The sequence below is a fragment of the Poecilia reticulata genome, chromosome 2, assembly GCF_904066995.2.
Source record: "Poecilia reticulata chromosome 2, P_reticulata-male-v2, whole genome shotgun sequence".
Lineage (NCBI taxonomy): Eukaryota > Metazoa > Chordata > Actinopteri > Cyprinodontiformes > Poeciliidae > Poecilia > Poecilia reticulata.
In genome coordinates, this window is record NC_088831.1 from 5174790 (window position 1) to 5190956 (window position 16167).

A 16167-nucleotide genomic window follows, 5' to 3' on the forward strand; every position below is an offset into this window, starting at 1 on the left:
GGAGTGCTACACAGTACACTGCCTCACCCGCCATGGTTTCACCAAACACCCTGTGCACATCCAACTCTAATCACCGTTTTCCAAAGGGACCAGGTGAGATTCTTCATCCAGGCCGTAGAAAATCTATGGCTGGTAGTTCAAACTGTTCTACACTATAAAAAGTCGATTTGGAAGTATAAAATGTTAGCCATTTATATATTTGAATCTAGCTTGTGAAAGCTATATTCAATAGTGGACAAATTCTAGCATTTAAACTTGGAATTCAACTAAAGATGTTGGTATCACTAAGGTTTATTATTCTCAAATGTGTGTGGTATCTAGCAGAGAACAGTAAGATTAATACATTTACATGCAATGTATTCTTCATGAATATATTTATTAAAAGCTAATAACCACTGTGAGGCTTGTGGTTGCGAAAGAGTCTGTGTTGGAAGAAACATTTCCTATAAGTCCAAAATCAGCTAGGTTAGCTACAGCGCTAATGCTAAGGTAAAGTTACTAGCGAGAAAGGCTTCTACTTAACCTTGAGGTAGTTGTTGCTAATAAACAGCAGACCTTACTTTTGAGCTTGACCCCGGATCTTATATTGTCCAATACATAGATGCTTTCCCTCATCACTTGACCTGTTTCCTCTGCTTCATTTGCTTCACTTAATAAGACCGGGCTTAAAGGAAAAACAGATCGTAAGCATGGAAACCTATTCAGGAAGAAATTGTACTACTTGTGAGATTAACTATTCATAATCAGGAGCAGGTTTCGACACATTCTTGCTTTAGCTGAAGACGTTTACGATCGCTTTATATCTTATTCTGTATTGTTATTACAGCTGCATCTGTGGTTCTTTATTTTCTTAAATAGTTGGTCACATGACCTCTGTCTTTGCTGATTCAGCATCAGAGATAATCTAAACTATTTGCAATATTGCCTCTCTAAGTTGCACCGTCTCTTTCTTCACTCTTGCCTCCTTTTAGGAAAGTTTTCATTTCTACAAAACGTAGGCAGTTTTTAGAAGGCCTGTTGCTCTATAGAGGACTGGTCCTGCCAAAATTGGCAATCATAGAAATAAATAAATGACTTGGTAAATTTTCCAACTTTGAGCTTCGATTTGATGCAAACCGAATCCCCGTGGCCCCCTTTGTCACCTTACCTTCTACAAAGAGTGAGAAGGAAAAACACTACCTTAAAAAAGAATGGATGCGTTTCATTTATGTTTTCACACATTCAATATTTATACATTCTTGGCTCTAAAATATAGTAGCTCGCCTTTAAATTCTAGTCAAACAAAAATGCATTCATATGGTTAAACCTATTTTCTTGGTTAAATTGTACCATTTTATCAGTGCAACATTCTTGGACTTAACCTTTGGTTGTTAAAATTTTTTTAGAACTTTCATGGTTAAAGCCAGTGGTGAAAGTAAGGGGATACGGCAGGGTACTGCGTACCCCTAAAAGATTTAGAGGGGGTACGCAGTACCTGCAAGAGAGAGGAGCGGCTGTCTGCTGTAAAGAATCAGTGGGTTCACTGTGCAGCAGCGAGTGCACCCACTAATTAGCTGTGACTGATTTGTTTTTCAAGAACAATCTAAAACAGACTTAATCAGTTAATAAATAACTTTTTTTCTCCATTTCATATTGTTTCTGAACTGTTCTGAACTTGCTAGAGCAGGGCTGCAATATGTTGATCGTGGAAGGCATTAGTACAAACTGAACGCCGCCAGGACGCTGAGAGCAGCACTTTCTCCTCTGACTCCTTATCAAAATGTCCATAACTTTATTAAAGAACAACAAAAAAAATCAACAAAACGTGTTCAAATTAATGACCCAACAGCAACAATCATCTCAGTGATTATTGTTTCAACAAGGTGTTGCGCAATTCTGTGCGTTTCGGTTCCATTACCAAAACAACTAGCAGAGCAGGAGTTTAAAATGAACTAATCAACCACTGCTGTGTTCAGGGGAGCGCTTATTAATGATCGCAAAATAAATATTAAGCCTGCAAACCTAATATCGTAATGGACTGAATGTTATGTTTTTAACGTAAGAACGGGTGGCAACGGGTGTGCTAAATTGACAGAGAGAGACGGAGAGTAAAAATGTGCGAATGGTTTAGAGTTGATCACTTGTTCGGGTTGTTTTACCTTTGCTGTGGCTCATCTCAGCCGCTGTAATTTCTGAACGTTCAATAAACGACAAACTTGGACTAATTACCTCGTTCTTTGTGACCATACGTCAATCACAATAAACATCAAACACGGTAAATATGTTTCATTGAGTATTTAACAAACAAATGGCTTCTACCACGATAATTGTGTGATATTAAATTAATTGTCTAATATAAAAAAAATGTTTGGTGCTGTTGGGCTCAGAGTTCTTTATCAAACTATTTTTTTTGCTTCTTATTTAGTGGAAATATTGATGTTGATGAGACTTTCTCCTAAATGATAACCTTTTTCAACCTTTATAGCTCCACTATTGAAGCTCTAACGTTCACAAATGACAGTGAAATAAAACCCAGTCCAACATCTGGTTTGAGGTGATTCCTCTGGAACCTTTTGGAGGAAAAATACCCCAACTTCAGAAGATGAGCTTTAACTTAACAGAGCTCTGTGGTTCCTCCTATCAGTATGAGAGTCAGGGTGAGGAGACGCCATGTTAGGAAGAGAAGTGGAAGCTGCAGGATCTTCAGAACAAACAGGTCATGATGCTGGGCTACTGATTATCCCTCTGTCTGGACACAGGATCAATATAACCTGTTTAAAAGATAAAATGAATGGTTATATGCCAGACATGGAAAACTGGGATGCATCCATGCCATGATGTTCAGGATTTAGGGCTCATGACATTTCAAGGTGTCAACATTGCAGCCAGTGGGCTGAAGGAGGAAATACAGGTTTAGCTTTATTTTGTAGCAATACAAGAGCTACCCAGCTTTTTTATATGTATATATATTATTATTATTTTTTTTCATAGTACCCCCAAGAATGTAACACTACTTTCACCCCTGGTTAAAGCTAAAAGGAGAAAGACTACCACTTGTCTAATGCAATATTGCATCTAATGGGACCAAGTTGCGGCTGCTAAAGCTGTCTTGTTGCATTTGAGGTGTTGCAGCATCCCTTGTCCTGACACATGCTATAACAACTAATTAAATGTGATGGCCGATATTATTCAATTCGGAAACAGTCGTACCTCAAAGAGCAAAGAAAATTACAAAATTGATTTGATGACAGCTAAATTGCAAGAGAAGGCCTTGATTTAACCAGCCAATGTAAATGAGTCCAATTTAGAATCGTGTAATGTGGGCCGGGAGAACGCGGCGGAAAATGATCAGGCCGGGCCAGTCACAGATATTAAAATGAATTATATCTAATCGGAATTTTAGTCACGCTACATTAACTAATAGAAAGTTATTAACATTTCAAGAGCGCATGGAAGCGAGGGGGGGGAAAAAAAAGCTTTTGCCTGCAAAATTAACAGTGGCTGAGCTGACCCACGGGCCTGTGGATGTGAACACTGTAATGACAGCATAATGACATATTTACATTTAAAACCTCACTAGCTAATATTCAGATCCGGAATTAGACATTAAGTCAAGGAATATTTGGTTTACCCCCTCAGCCTCACTGTCTGACTTTAATCGTACAAACTTTAAATCCTCTGATAAAACAAACGGTTATAATTTAACAGAATGTAACCATTTGCATCCAACTGATGTGGATATATTTAACTATTTATAGAGAATTATTTTAGTTCTTACTCCAAAAGCATAATTGAATTTGCTCTTCTCAAAATGTGACAAATTCTAACTAATTATGAATATCCATTTGCTCATAAGCTATGTCCTCCCACATTGGAAAGTAAAAAAAAAAAAAAGTAAATGATTAATAGAGTTTAACCAGGTTTAGAATCAACTCCATGATAATCAACAGTTAAAAAGACCCAATACCAATTACTCCAAATAGTTGTTCTAAAAAGGGACATAAATATATAAATTGTTAATACCTGATCATTTCTAAGTGATAGTTTGATTTTCTGAAACTTGAAGTGTTTAATTTAGTTTTAGTTTCATTATTTAACTTTAAGACTAAATATTAAGATTTTTTTTTTTTTTTTTACAAAAATGGACAAAAGTATGGTGCTGGCTCAAACAGAAATGTTGATGTGGGTCTGCTTGGTCAATCCATCGAAGGGTTTTTAAGATCCATTCGATAGTTTGGTTTGGATGCAAAGGATTTTCTGAACAGTCCTCAGTAAGTAAGGAACTAAACCTTTCTTTCTCACATGAAAGTGACGGACCAACCTGTTCTACCAGGAAGACATGCAGACCTTTTCCCTGACAGCCACATCTACAGTGTGTGATGCATTAACACCAACTGCTTCATGGTTTTAAAAGCGAGTTTAACCTTAGCAGTAGCGTTATCATGAAATTAACCAAAACTGGACACAAATTATTTACATTTATTTTAACAAGTACTTTGTTGTTTAACTATTAAGTTTCATTCTACGACATTGACATTGTCTCAGGCTTAACAAGCTAAGTTTGCTAGCAGATTTGACTAAAGCATTATAGAAGTTTAAACTCTTGCTCCAACACAGAGGCTTTCTCAGTCCCAAGTCTTGTAGCAGTAAATATAACCATTAAAAACAACTCAACTCTTCTCCACTGGACCAATGAGAGCAACATCAGCTGAGTGAACAAACACACACCCGACTAAATTCAAATTTAAAATGTTTAAGCTAAATTTGCTACAAAAAAGCAGTCGAATGATGAAATTTAACTACTGGTAATTTGATTAATATTTAATTCCTTTTCACAGTGTTTCATTCACTATATCTACTTCATCCCTTTGTTTCAGAGCTCCCGCCACTTGTGTCTGCCGTCTTGGGTTTAGTTATATTACATCTTTTATCTACCGTGTTACAGTAGAGTGCCGTCTCTCTCGCTTGTTGTCTTTCATCCTCTTATAAAGTGCATCTATAGAAATATTTGCAGTCTTTGTGTTTCTCTCTCTTGCGATGAGCCCAGCCTGTCATTAGGCTACAGGGCCATCCCTGACAGCTTTCTTTACCCCTGGCAACTGAGTTTTGTATTTTAAGTGTTTTACTTTTATATTAATTTACTTTTCTCATCAATATCACTTAAGCGTCTTGTAAGTCTTCAGTCTGCAGGGGGGGGGCGTTTTCATGTTCAAGGGCTAAAAAGAACACAGGCAAATGCTTAAAGACACAGCTTTTGAGGCTGTTGATACCTGGCAGGTTTTACTAATTTTCAAAGCAAAGCGAATCTCCATAATGGAGCGGCACCCACCAGTCAGCCAAGGACAACGCAGGCATTCAAAGGCGTTTCATCACTTATCACACACACTGCCCACCAAGCCATTAGTATTCACAACACATAAGAAGTTTCATGGACATCACACGAGACAGCTCAGAAGAACTCAAAGAGTAGTGGGTCTTTAATAAAGGTATCAAAATCTCTCAGTGTTCACAAACTTTGTTTTTTATGACCAGGGGCGGAGGGGGGTGTGTGGGTTTATTTAAATCCCAGTGTTTTTCAATGAACAATTCACAGGCACACATGTAGTATACGTTTCTGTGAGTGCGTGTTATTGTTTCTAGGTTTCACCCGACTTGGGCTGACCTCTGGCTCAACACGTTCAACGCCAGACATCAGTGCTCCCCTGCTCTCCTCATTTCCACTCCGCTTGTCTGCAGCCGCTCTGTTCAGCCACAGTGAGAGATGAAATTTTTACGCTGGGCAGACTGCCTTTTTTTTTATAATTTAAAGCACAGCGTTAGGAGGAATGGGAGAGTTGAGAGGTGTGGAACTGTGTGGTGTGGTGGTGGTTGGTGTGTGCTTAATGTTTGATTTATAAAACAAATAAAAAACCAGAATTACGAGTTAGGTTTTTTTTTTTTTGTCGCTACATTTTGGAAAAGTAAGGGTTCTGGTGTGTGTGTGTGCGTGTGTGTGTGTGTGTGTTTGCACTGCAGGGAGACGTACAAGGAGAGACAACGTCCGAGGTTTCTGAGCTTCAGGGTCGGACTATGAAATGTTCCCTTTGCAAAATGTACGATGGTATTTGAGAAAAACGTGAAGCCTTGCTTCGCCGTGTCCTTTTCGGTTGACACTTTTAGCTTTTGACATTCATGTGCTCCGCGTGTGTGCGTGTGCTTGTGTGTGTTTAGTTTGTGCAAATGGTGGTCTGATGAATTAAAAAAGAAAAAGTAAAGAGTGTCTTGGCTCTGACGTCCAGCCAGCAGACCTTCTCCTCAGCCCACCATCTGCTCCCCGGGTCAACAGACTCCCCCTCCCAGCCGGTGTACTGCCAGAGAGCCTGGTAGCTGCCTTCAATATGCCTGAAGACAAAAACCAGGCCTGGATTTTCTGACAACAGCAGCTTCCTCTGACCGTCTTTACTCTCTTATCCTAAAGTAGAGTCATAAACTGGAAGAGGATGAATGACTTTAAGAAATTTGACAAATAGACATTTTGGGCCGTTTCATATATTGATAAAACCCATTAACAAATTGCAAAAATATTGATAAACAGCTGACTGCATTCGATGCAGAGTCAACACTTCTTAAGATTAAATGTTGAACGTCTTTTTGCATTGATGTAATTAGGCAGAATATTCAGATGAAACTACTTTGATTTGATAGATTAAATATTAACTATATGGACTTTAAAAAAATGTAGCAATATTTTCTGTTAAGACTGTTATAACGGCAAACATTATAATGAAAAACTATTACTTACTTTTTAGGTCCCTGTATGGCTGTGACTGTATGTACAGCGTCACAAACAAATTCTGTTCTTGAAAAATGTTCCCATTTGAAACAGGCTTCCTCAGGACGCCTCTTTTATAAGAAGTGAGATTTATATTTATAAAATGCACATAGTAACTGTTACAGGTTGTAGAACAATAGAGACTGGGTCAGATGTTATATTACACCAGAGGTTCCCAAACTGTGGGGCGCGCCCCCTAGAGGGGGAAAATGAAAATGTTTGTAAACCACTTGGGGGGCGCAGGAGAAAAAGTTTGGGAACCACTGTATTACACAGACAGAGAAGGTTTATATCACAACGTATCAATGTTTTAGAATGGACCAGTCAAAGTCCAGACCTAAGTCTGACTGAAAATCTGCAGCACAATATAAAAATTCATTTTCAGAGATGCTTTACATTATTTTGTGAGCTGGGCAAAAACGCCAGCATCTGGAAGAGACAAACCTCCAAATGCATGCCACACTTTTCAGAAAATTGTATTTGTTAAAATCTAAAGAATCATGTATTATGATTGTGCTAATCTTCATGTTAAATCCCAATATCATCTAATTCTTAATGTTAAAACCATTCGAGTGTGTTTCCAGGCCAAAATGAAATGAAATAAACTGAACAAATACATGTTGTGGTAAAATCAGTGTTGGTGTGACTTCATTTGTGGGCAAAAAGTTAAAAGCAGCACAAGGCCTGAGGTGGCTGTATTTATAGAGTGAAAAACAAAGAGCCCAGATGCTCAAAGTCACCCCAACTTGCCCAGCCAATTTGAAGCCATAAGAACACAAGGGCAGACAAACGGAGCTGCATACGGCTCCTATAGACCATCACCTGCAGAGACATTACGTGTACTTTTAATATTCATAAAAAAGTAGAAACAATACCTTAAAATTAAGCTAGTAATTATTCAGTTTGATGTTCTGAGCTCAACTGTGGTAAATCTATTGTCACCATTCTACTTTCTTCCATATTTTAACTTCTATATACATATTTTATTCTCTAATATATATGTAACTGTATATAAGAACACATTCTCTAAAACCAAGCTCTCTCATTTTACTGTAAAAAAAGCTAAACAAAAGGTTGAAATTGGGATCAAAAATCACTTTTGAATCACCTGAAAAGTATCAATAAGTTTGATTCTCTACTCACCAATGCTAATCAAAGACAACATATGTTCTGCTAGCTTAATGAAGTAATTATGACTGTTTTGTTGTAGATGTTTTGTAAACTGTGTGCTGGCTGACATTATCTTGAAAAAGAGATTTTTAATATTGCTAATAATTTAATATCCCATTAAACTGAATGGACTTTGCTTCATAATCATCTGAGAGCTGCTGTTATCCCTCTTGTTTCACTATTCTTTCTCACTAGTTTTTCCTTCCACTCAACCTTCCTCTAACATGTTTGAAAGCAGCATTAAGTGAACGGTCAGCTTTATATCAATGATGTCCAGCTGGACAACTTTCAAATCCGCAGTCTTCCCATGAATTTATGCCACAATTTACTGCAATCTTTTTCCAAGAGACTGAATTTTCTTGTTTTTGTTAGCTGTTCAACATAATCATCAAGCAGAAACAAATACTTGAAATATGTCAGTCTGTTTGCAATGATAATATATGAACTGAAATGACATTTTCAGTGATTTTCTAAATGAATGTAGATGCTGGGTAGCAGAAAATGTCGGTTTCAGGCAGAAATGAAATCTTATTCTGAGATTTCTTCAAATATCAAGTGTGAATAAAAACAACAGACAGCTTAGAGTTACTTAAAGTAAATAAGCTTTAGGAGATTGGTGCATCCTCATTCTCTAAGGCGCCAACAGCTCTTTAATGCTCGTTTTCCTGATACTCACTCATTCTGCCTGCGATGTGGACTTTACATACTAATAATTTTCTTTTACTGCCTTGCTGAGCTCGTTTGACGTACGCAGCGTGCCGGATTGTGGGTACTCCGCGTAATTAAACTCTCTGGAGGAGAAAGGGAAAAAAAGAAGAAAAAAAAAAAAAACAGATGCATTCCCATCACCAAGGTGAGAGTGAGAGCATTTATGCCGTGTGTTTTCACGTGAGAGCAAAAAGGTGTCTTGCATCCAGGCCCGTTAGCACCTTGTGGAAAAAATAATAAATAAATAAATAAATAAAAACGTTTTTCTCCCCTTACCACTTTACAAATGAAATCAGCGCTGTGAGGCGGTGGATTAATATCATAAGGAAGGCCAGAGTGGGCCATTAGAGCGGTGTAATGTTGCTCCGGGGCCTTGTGATGGATGGCCGTCGGCGCTGCGGCCCTATTTGCACACAGTCACCTCTGTGGTGGCCGCCATTAGCAGGACATGGGAGGTAAGGGCTGAGGGATGGCGGTGATGCGGCTGGACCGTGGTTTTATTACCACTGAGGTGTGTTTGTATCTCTCTGTATATGCCGGCTTTAGTATTTGTGTGTTTTTTCATTACTGTGTTACTATTATGAATGTGTGTGTGTGTGTGTGTGTGTGTGCCTCTCCTCAGCAGACAGATGTTACGCTCCCCGCCCTCCACTCTATCTAACGTGTCTGTCTGTCTCAATGGACGGTGGTAGCAGGCAGCAAACGCACTCAGTGTAATTAAGACAAATTAGCCTGGATGGCAGCTTGCAATAACAGCAGCATATGTTGGGAGGCTGGAGTACAGAAGCAAACAATCAAAATCATCATTAGCAAATCACTTATTGTAAACAGAAGGACGTTTTCCACCTTGGAGCGCGTGGAGATGAAAACGACGAACGGATCGGTTTTGAATGGATTTATTTGAAGTCGTTTATTTTTCCTACCCACTTGAAACGAATTAGCATTTTGGAATCTTTAAGCTCACTCCTCTAAAAGTGCCCCTTTTCACTCATATTTCAGCCAAATCTCATGCGTCCTGACAAGTGACGACATTTCTTGCCAAAAGATCTCAGGATATTATAATGCTGCTTTATTTATTGTCAAAAAATGTTTTTAACAAAAGAAGTCTGTTAAACTTTACCAACATATTGTGTCTATTTTTTAGACTCTTAATTTGAAATAAAAAGATAGTTTTTGAGTTGCCTCATTGCATAAACAGAGTCAAAAAGTTATGGTTTTCTGTCAGACCACTCAAAAAGCATCAGGATCAAAGTGGCAATTTCTCCAGTTGCCTGCCTGCCATCCATCCATCCATCCATCCATCCATCCATCCATCCATCCATCCATCCATCCATCCATCCATCCATCCATCCATCCATCCATCCATCCATCCATCCATCCATCCATCCATCCATCCATCCATCCATCCATCCATCCATCCATCCATCCATCCATCTTCTTACACCCTTGTCCCTCAGTGGGGTCGGGAGGGGTGCTGGTGCCTATCTCCAGCTAGCATTTCTCCAGTTGCATGTAATAAAAATAAATAAATAAATAAATACAAATACATCATTGCCCCTCCATATTCTATTGCTACAAACTCTTGGTATGCTAGAAAAATGTCCTGCCAGAAAACATGAGAATAGTGTGGAAACAAAGACCAAGTTGGCTGTGAGTAACTTTATCCCCTTAATAAATAAAAGCATTTAAAAAGCATTTTTTATTTACACTTTCCTTCTTTAGAAATGTGGGTTGTGGATGCCAAAGTTAGCATTTGGGACATCTGAGCTGCTGCTACATGTTTAGCAATGAGAAGCTATTTTAGCCTTGCATAGCTTCTGTTATATGCTACCTTCTTTTAGCATTGCAAATATCTTTTCCAGCATCCAATCAAGCAAGAGTTCAACCCCACTGGGTCAAAAGAAGCATCTTTGTCGTCCATCAATGTTTGCAGATGTTGCTTGTCTGTCACATTTACGGGCTGTACCAGAAACGTGCAAATACAAAAGATTCCGGTGGGAACCTTTGGATGAAAAAAATATATATATGAATTGCATTAAAACTAATATAATTAATCATTTGTAATGAATATCTGAAAAGGCCTAGGCCTAGTGAAATCTTAGTGCGTACAGGCAGCTGTAATGTTTTACTTTGGAATTTAAGAACGTATTTATTGTTTTACACCCATCGATCCCCCCTCCCTTCTTGCCTCCTCGGCGCCTGTTGTATCCTCTCCTTTCTTCGCCACGTCTTTGTCTTGCTCTATCGCTCTCCGTGTCACTCCTCTTCTCCACACTTCACTCTCCACCTCCCTCAGCATTTCAAAAGAAGGAATTACTTTTTGGGGGCTGTCATTTGGCCCTGGCCAAAAAATTCATTTCTGTGGGTCAAGTGTTTCAAGCTGTCATTTTTGACAGGAACCATCTCATACAATAACTATATGGAGGGACCTTGACTTGCGAGTGCTTTAGTTTTTTTTTTTTTTTTTGGCTTTCTCCACTTCTTTTTTTCCTCTCTTCATATGCATGCTAAAAAGATTTCAGCTACTGTAGGCACGAACGGAGGAAGACGGAGGCAGAGATCAATACTCGATTAAGAGAATAAACTTGACCACGCACAAAGTTATGTGACGGGTAAAAGAAAGAAACAAGATGTTCAGCAAAGAAGCCGTCCAGCTGGATTATAAAGGCAGCTAGCAGACTTCGCAGAAAGCGAGACTCATGCGTGTGCGGAGTAAAAGTGAGGAGAATATAAACCTCCGCCTGTGTTTGCTGGGGACAACAGCTTTCTGTGGCATTGGACTTGAGCAGACAATCTATTTACAGTGAGCTCAGGGGAGCCTATAAACAAATGTTGAGTAATTTCAGCCAGGAGTAATTACCCTTGCCGCTGACAAGGAGAGTGTGTTAGCGCTCCCCTTCACCCTCGGCCCTGTCCAGAAGGCTTCGAGCTGCTGCGCGAATGCTCCAACACCCGCCCGGACATGCACAGATGTACATTCACACAGGAGGAACTCCTCGCATACACATGGCGTCGGTCCAGCTGTCGATAGCACCGACTCCGACCGGCGCTCTGACGAAACGCACTCGCCTGCTTGGAATCATGTTATCTTCCCCCCGCCGTGAAAGCCTGGATGTTTCAAGGCGAGGAACTTTTCTTTTTTTTTCCCCCCCCCGTTTTTGGAGCTTTATTAGGGTTAGGCTTAAAAACAAGTAAGTGCAGCTCTGGCTGCTTTCAGTGACCTTCAAGTCATGGATTCACAAGGAGGAGCTGCTTCTTATCTGCTGAGAAGTAAACCCACTTTCAAATCATGTTTTTCTACTTTCCCTAAAATACTAAGAGTTTCCTACTGTAAACCTTTGTGATGGCAGCATCATGCTGTGGGCTTTTTCCTTTCTAGGAGCCGAAACGTGACTCCAGGATGACAACCCAGAACAAACACAAGCTTTTCAAAGTTCAGGTGTAAATTCAATTGAGAATCTGCGACAAGAGGCAGATTTTCTGGAGTTATTTTGCACAAAAAAATGGGCATAAATGTACATTGTTTCAATTCATTAAAAAAATTGAAAAAAAATATATATTTTTTTCACTTGATAATTATGCATTAACTTCTATTTACAATTACATAAAACCCGAATAAAACATACATTTCCAGTTGTAAAGTCAGAAAAAAATATATATATATATAGGGGTGTGCACACTTTAGTAAGGCACAGTAAATTAGGTACCCAGCATAAAAAGGAAATATTATCAGAAATGTAATTATAAATGATGACCATGAATATTTTGCCAAAAATTTTAACTAAGTTTCCAAAAAAGACAAAACGGTGATTCCAGAAGGGAAAAAAAAAACAACATTTCAAATGAAACAGATCAAACAGACATCCGTGAAATTTGAATATTAAACAATTAAGTTACCATCTAACCTTTACAAGGCAACTCTCATGGTGTCTTCAACAGATGAGTTGAAACCCGATGTCATGAGATGCTGCTGTGTCTGACCTAAACACAGACAGGTGGATGAAGAAGGAATGACTAATCACAAGCAAATACAGGGAAACACTAGAGGGTAGTTTAGCACGAGTGACTTGAAATACAAGGCCGTAGGTGACTCAGGTGTAACGAGGAAACAAATGGAGCAAAGAACAGTCAACACATGAGATAAAAGCTAAAACCAGGACCATGGAGGACGAAGCTGACTTGGAATGTCTTATGCTCACTTTAAACATTGAAAACAACATTCAATTTGCATTTGATGGTTATTTTCACAAAGTGAATGATTACTCACACCATTATGAAGGTAGTTCTGGCCTCGGCTTCTCTTGGCACATTAGTTTTTAAGTTGTTTTTTTAAGATTTTAGCAGGACCTTAGTTCAGCAAGTATAAAATATCCAGTTAATGCCCTTTTTCTTTTATTTTTACATGAGTAAGAACCACAAAATCCAGTCAAGCAAAAAATGCAACTTAACTAGACTTAAAGGAGTACGTCTTGATTTCTTTAAGTAAGATTCTGCTAAAAAGTTAGCAGATAATTTTTTACCTGCTGTAAATAAAGTTCTTGGCATTTCCACTCGGAGTAGGCTATGCCAAAGTAAGCGTAATTAATATTATGGAAAGACAGTCATAAAATATGATATCATATCATGTATTGTTACCACACTGTAACTTATAATAAAATACTAAATATTTAAACTAAACCGTTTCTGCTGACTCACTCTTTCCTCCAAAGAATAAAAGGCAACATCTGACCTCTAATATGGCTGTATAAACAGTGGCAGTGTATGGTAAGCATAATCATATATCATAATCATATATTTCGTCTATATTTCCATAATATTAATTAAGCGTATGGTTTTGGTGTGACATATTCTTCTTAAAGGCCAACGTTCATGGAAAAGTATGGTCAAAAAAATGCAACAGCATCTCCTACGGTCACAACATACGGTGGTCACAGAAAAAGGTGCAACACCTCCCCTGACGTCACGTCGCACACCTGGCTCCATTATTATTAGCGGAGCTCCGCAGAGCTTGACTGCATAGTGATGAGGTTTAGCCAGTTAATTCAAGTGTGCAGAAACAGGGAAATATCTGAAAGTTTCATGACATTGGCTCTCAAGGACTAGAGTTTGAAACCACTGCACATAAGTCACAGGTTTATAACGAATGACGATTAAAAGAGGCGAAATGGGAGCTACAGATTGCAGCAGCGGTGCATGTTTTACTGTGAAAGGATGCGCGTGATAATTATTTCCAAAGTGGAATATAGGATGTTAATGGCTCATAAAAAATGTTGATGTTAGATTTAGCTTTATAATAATGACCACATGATTGAACATTGTATTCAATTATTTAGGGTAATTTTCGGTTCAACCAAAAAAACGTAACTTACCTCTGTTATTCTCTCTCTGCTAAGCTGGCTGCGTTGTTTCAAAACCACTTCTGGTTACAGCAAACATATCAAAATAAAAGCACTTCCTGTTCTGTTCTGAATATTCTCATTTGCTACCACATCTTGTTACTTTTATTTTAATTTATGCAGTACATTTAAAATGTGGATTTAGAAAACAGTTTTCAATATTTTTATTAAAAAAAGACAACATGAAGGGATAAACAGGTGTAAGCTTAATTCATTCAAAGATTAGAATTGAACAGGTCCAATAGGGTCATTTTTACATTTTATCAAGACGATAAAAGCACCCTTTAGCAGAATTTTACATACTGAATTACTTCATATGACTGACTTTAAAAAAAAAGAGTTGTCAACATCTCTCCTTGGAGGATAAATAGGTCTCCTTTTACTGAGCATATATCATGGGATATATCTGAATTCCAAAAATCCATCCCATTAAATTTCATTCAAACTAATTTGCTTGAATGGATAAAAATACTGAAACCAAGCTGAAGAAGCTGACTGAAAGTTACTTTTAATTAGCATTCTGGACGTACAGTCATCAAGCTAACAAATCATACTATTGAGTAAAAACAAAACAAACAAAAAGCATGCAATCAAAGTCACATTGAGTGCTCCATTGTTTTGCATTTTAATCATTTGGAAGACTTAATTACAGGATTGAAACGAACGTAGCAAACAAGCAAATTAATTTTCACCTTAACCTCCGAGAGCCAAGCAGCCAAGATACGGACTTTATCCCATCGGATCGATTATGATCTCCCCGCTTGAACAGAATGGATTCCCATGCAAATTTGGCCCGATCGAAGGCCGTTCCTGTGGAATCAATACGGCAGCTTTTCTAGAGCTGCTAGATACCACTGTATGAGGAGAGGATGAGAAAATAACACACTATTATTATACTGAATAAAACATAAAAAAAATGATTTCTGTAAAAACAAAGAAAAACAATATGTATCTTATAATCAGTTTTGGGTATAGAGCTCGAGAGTTAAAACAGAAAAAGCATTTTACAATACAAAGCTACAGAGATAGCCTTTTCTTACCCCAACCCACTATCTTTGAATACTGAGCAGGGGGAGAGATGTGGCTGCTTAGCCTTACAGTTTCCAGTCACAACTGGGAGTCACTCATATTCTGCTGTTTGCACTACTAAACAGCAGGTGAGGAGGATGTGAAAAGTGAGCAAAGTTCCATTTGGTAACAGAGGTTTCAACAGAGGTTGAAACATTTCTTACTGGTTGAGTATTTCCAAAAAAGGCAAAAGAAATGTGAAAGAGGTCAAAGTTCATGGATACATTTGTGAGAAACGTACCACAAAAGAAAAGCTTTAGTGGAACTTTATACGCACAATCATCTAAATTAAATGTAATTTCACATTTTATATTTGCTATAGTGAGTTTAAGAATGTTCTCCAATAAAAAGCTAATCAGCTGTGAATAAACTAAAGCTTACTGAAGGTAAAGGCACAGTCTCACATCCCACATCACAGTTTCAATGTCACATCTCTGCTGTGTGGTCCGTATTACATCACATCTTTCACTGTCCACTTAGGAGGCACGGCATTAGCATTTTAGCGCCGCTCACACACTGGGGAGGAATGCGTGTGTGTTTGCTCCAGTAGCCTGTCCATTTCTGTGACCCACACTGAGATTTCCATTGAATTTCATTCAGAAATTACAAACAGCTCAGATTTATATCCCCTGATCACATTCGTATTAATAAAACCAAATATTTAATTATAGTTTGTGCATAATTAAAAGGGGAACATTAGATTTAGGGTCACAGATTAGTTCAGGGTGAGAATTTTGATTTCCACCACAACCTTTACAGTCAATGATGTCATAAAATCAATAGATGTTTTAATTTAATCTAAGATTTAAAATATAGTATACACGGTATACGCCCCCCCAGTCGAGGGAGTAGACAGGTTTTTCAAAAGGTTTGGACCGTTTGACAGAATGCAGTGTGAAAGCAAAACGCAGCAGCTAAAAATGTAACAAATGTTGCAAGTTTGGTCCTCAAGTGTGAAAACACCTCTGGTGTCTTAAAATCAGACTGAAACAATGACACCAAAAGACAAATCTCAGGAGGACACAAGGTTCCCTA

General features: G+C 38.3%; 1 long non-coding RNA gene across 1 annotated transcript in view; it reads right to left on the reverse strand.

Moving 5' to 3' along the window:
- LOC108167253 (uncharacterized) overlaps window positions 1-14155 on the reverse strand; it is a 39057-nt gene extending 24902 nt beyond the window's left edge. Inside the window, exon 1 of the long non-coding RNA XR_001777605.2 lies at window positions 12574-14155. This is a non-coding gene — a long non-coding RNA (uncharacterized LOC108167253). The remainder of the gene's footprint in view (window positions 1-12573) is intronic.
- Between the last annotated feature and the right edge of the window lie 2012 nt (window positions 14156-16167).